The 4,056-nt window shown below is 51.5% G+C and overlaps 1 pseudogene; it reads left to right on the top strand.

Annotated features, from left to right (window-relative positions):
- The first annotated feature begins 1,083 nt into the window (after nucleotides 1-1,083).
- LOC118979846 (olfactory receptor 13C7-like) lies at nucleotides 1,084-2,069 on the top strand (annotated as a pseudogene).
- Nucleotides 2,070-4,056: the final 1,987 nt, after the last annotated feature.

Raw genomic sequence — 4,056 nt, 5'->3', positions numbered from 1 at the left:
AATTCTAACTTCCGAACGATAAGAATCACTCTCAGCTCCTATTCCTCCTTTAGACCAGAGGTCGCCTGGGCCGTAAGACAGCTTTCCTGTCTAACAAGATGACTGCGAATACCTGACACGGGCATTTCCCGAGGAGGCAGTGAGAGCACCTCCAAACAGCAGTGAAAGCCCCCCCACCCAGGAGAAAACTGCAGGCTCTTCCCACCCTCCCTGTATACAGCTAGTTGATGACTGACCGGCGGCATGCCTCTCCCAGGTTACAGGCTGGTCTTCTCTACTTGTGTGACATCAGTACCAATATCATTTACTCTAAAAATCAATGTGGACATTGAGAAGGAGTCACTTGACTTTCACAACTAGGATTAAATCCTGTAACCAGTGGCTCTACTGGGATATGCATGCTCTTTTAAAACTCAACAGATGGTCTATGATCCCATAAGGATGGCGCCTGGAAGTCAGCCTTGCACATCCTGTGGAGTGGAAATGTTCGATTTTCATGGCCCGAAGGAACACTAGGTAAGCACCATTGTCACCCACCTGCCTTCCGGAGCTCAGCTCACCTAATTCAGGAAAGAGGAGAAGCCTTTGTGATAGGCATGGCACCTTTCTGTCCACTTAGTTGTCTTACTGCTGTAGCCCCAGCATCTAAACAATACTTAGCACAGAATAGACATTCAAAAATCATGCAGCAATGAAGGACTCTGATATGGACATAATGCAGCCATTGGAGTCATAACCTAGAAAAGTTGCTTCCTTTCAACAACCAAACCTCTAAATTCCAAAGGAGTGTGTCAACCACGAATCCTACTTTATTGTCTCCTGGGCACCCCCCGGAGGAAACAGCAAAGAACATAAAGAACTAGAATAGTCTCATCCACCCTAAGTTATGTCAGAACTGCAGAGCAGGGAGGGCCAGTTTACAGACCTTAAGTCTCAGTCTCTCATTACACAGAGGGTGAAAGTAAATTCCAGAGGTGGGGCTGACCTGCCCCAGGGCACACATTCCGGTCACCTGGCTCCCGGGCTCGCCAGAACTTTTCCCAAAATCCTGTACAGTCCAGAGGCACACAGAGGGAGCATGAGATGGGTCAGGCCAACCAGACATTTGTGACAGAATATGTCCTGCTGGGACTACGCGGCCACTAGAACCTAGAGATGGCCCTGTTTGTGTTTTGCCTGGGCATCTACTCTATGAATATGCTGGGCAACAGCCTCCTCACAGGGCTGAATGTGCTGGACCCCCACCTGCACAGCCCCATGTACTTCTTTCTCGGCAACCTCTCTCTCGTGGACATCTGTGGCACATCCTCCTTCGTGCCTTTCATGCTGGTCAACTTCCTGAAAGCCAAAAGGATCATCTCCTTCCCTGGCTGTGCTCTGCAGATGTACCTGACCACGGCGCTAGGCTCCACCGAGTGCCTGCTCTTGGTGGTGATGGCGTATGACCGTTACATGGCTATCTGCCATCCGCTTAGGTACACAGAGCTCATGAGTGGGCAGACGTGTATGCTGATGGCAGTGCTGAGCTGGGGGATAGGCTTTGCCAACTCACTGCTGCACTCCATCGTCGCCTGGAGACTCCCCTTCTGTGGCCACAATGTCATTAACCACTTCTGTGAGATCTTGGCAGTGCTGCAACTGGCGTGTGGGGACATCTCTTTCAACGCGCTGCTTTTCATGGTGGCCATACTCGTGGTGTCAGTGGCCCGGTTCCTGCTCATCTGTCTGTCCTGCATCTTTATCCTGGCCACCATCCTCTCAGGGTGCCCTCCGCTGCAGGCCGGCGCAAGGCCTTCTCCACCTGCTCTGCCCACCTCACAGTCGTGGTGGTTTTCTATGGGACCATCTCCTTCATGTACTTCAAGCCCAAGGCCAAGGACCCTGACTTGGATAAGATTATCGCGTTGCTCTATGGGGTTGTGACCCCCTCACTCAACCCCATCATCTACAGCCTGAGAAACGCAGAAGTAAAAGCTGCCACCATGGCTCTGTTCGGGGGAGACCTGCTCTCCAGGAAGATGTCCTGCTTTTCCTGTTGCTCTACAACTGCATCCGGCAGGATAGTCTAGGTTACACTGTGGTAATAACTCCGAATTTTCAGTGGCTTAGAAACTCAAGGGGCTCTGGCTGGCCAGGCTCAGTGGTTGAGTGCTGACCTGCAAATCAAGGGGTCACCGGTTCAATATCCAGTCTGGGACCCAGGCCTGGATTGTGTGCCAGGTCCCCAGTTACGGGGGCAGCGGGGTGTGAGAAGCAACCACCATTGATGTTTCTCTCCCTTTCTCTCCCTCTCCCTTCCTCTCTCTAAAATATAAATAAATAAAACCTTTATTTAAAAAAACCACAAAGGTTTACTTCTCACTCCTGTTATAGGTCCGTTAGAGACTGGCCAGGAGCTCTGATCCCTTCTGGGACTCGGGACAGTTAGAGCAGCTGCTGGAGCAGATGTCCAGGAGGCTGCTGGTCACAGTGACAGAAGAAGAGAAATGACAAGGCCGGCCCTGACTCTCCACGCTTCCACTCAGGGGTGGCACGTTACTTCCACTTCTGTTTTATTGCCCCATTCAAGAATATGGCCAGGTGTGGGGGGAGCCCACCTACCTGGTGTCTGGAAGGAGAGGGAGGGTTGCGAATATAACCTAATGATTGTCACACCATCCTACAGAGAGTGGCCTTCCTTTCCTCTGACCATCCACCCTTCACTGGCTGATGCCAGGTCAGTTGTCCCAGGAAAGCTCTCATTAGCTCACTTGTGATGGCTTTGCCTTGGGTCACACTTAGGTGGAACTGTGCCTTTCAGAAAGTCCTTCCCTACATGGCTCTGGGTTAGAATGGGCTGCAAGAGAAATTTGCATGAGATTTGGAAGGCAAAACGGAAGCAGCAGCAGACACTGCAGGAGCACTGGCTCACGCGTTGTCACTCCCCAGGGCTCAACTCATTGTTAGTGCAGCCCCTCCACCCAATCACCTCCTTCAACTGTTCTGAGTCTTGTCCCAAGGGCAGCCCCGTAGGAAAGAGTGCCAACTTCTCTGGCAGGTCACCAGTGTCACTGAGATCGAGGGCAGTAAGAGCCAGACACAGGTTCCAGTTTGTCCTCCTGGGTGCTGGTATGTCCCTACCCCCAGTTCATCCCCGCCAGCCCGGGTGCCCACAGGGACTCCAGGTCCAACACTAATGCAGAGGTAGCAGCTTTGCATAAACTTCCGCAGCTGCCCCCACAATTGCATAAGTTCCTTTGATGGGGGACTCAGATGTCGGAAAAATTTTAGTTTAAGTAATAGCTAGTAAGCTTAGTCATCAATGAATGTCAAAAGCTGTTGTTCCAGGAACTGAAGGTATGACCCACCCTGACTCCAGGAGACGGGAAGCAGTTCCACCTTCCGGCCCCAGGAGGACGGCCAGCAATCAGGATGGTCTCTGAGCCATTGTGCTCCAGGGGGAGACACCCACCACTCAGGGCACAGATGAAGACCACCTCCCAGGGCACAGATAAAAGAATGCTGTAGGTTTTATATGATTAACTTTTTCCTTGAATTCCAAACCCCTTACCTACACTTTTCTTCTTATAAAAAGGGTTGGTTTAAAATGGAATTTAAGACGGTCTGTGAGGGTACAAACCCGCTGTCTTCTCAGATTGCTGGCCATTTGAATAAAGCACCCATAAAGATTCAGTCTGTGCTTATTGGGTCTGGCAGGTGACGAGCAGCATGAATGGGCTTTTTCCAGTTTCACCCTCTCCACAACAAATCCCTGCATCACTCAGAGTGGTCTGCTACTTAGGTCACCCTGACTCATCATTCTCCTCATCAAGAACCTCTGATGGCTCCCCATTACCACGGCAGTGAGTCCAAATCCTCCAGCTGCGTCCTCCAGCCCTCCAGAATCCAGACACCCCCCTCCCACCACCACCACACCTTCAGCCTGATGTTCTAGCCCCTTCACACGGCTACCCCTCACGACATTACCTGCACCACCTGCACCGCCAGTCCCCATCAATGCTGTTCTCTGGTGAGAACAGGACTGTCTCATTATGCACGCTCCCCTGACGCAGTTTA

The sequence above is a fragment of the Sturnira hondurensis genome, unplaced genomic scaffold (assembly GCF_014824575.4).
Source record: "Sturnira hondurensis isolate 20B ecotype Veracruz unplaced genomic scaffold, ASM1482457v3 Scaffold0022566, whole genome shotgun sequence".
Taxonomy (NCBI): domain Eukaryota; kingdom Metazoa; phylum Chordata; class Mammalia; order Chiroptera; family Phyllostomidae; genus Sturnira; species Sturnira hondurensis.
The sequence above is the reverse complement of the archived record's forward strand: the minus strand, read 5'-3'. Positions and strand labels throughout refer to the sequence as shown.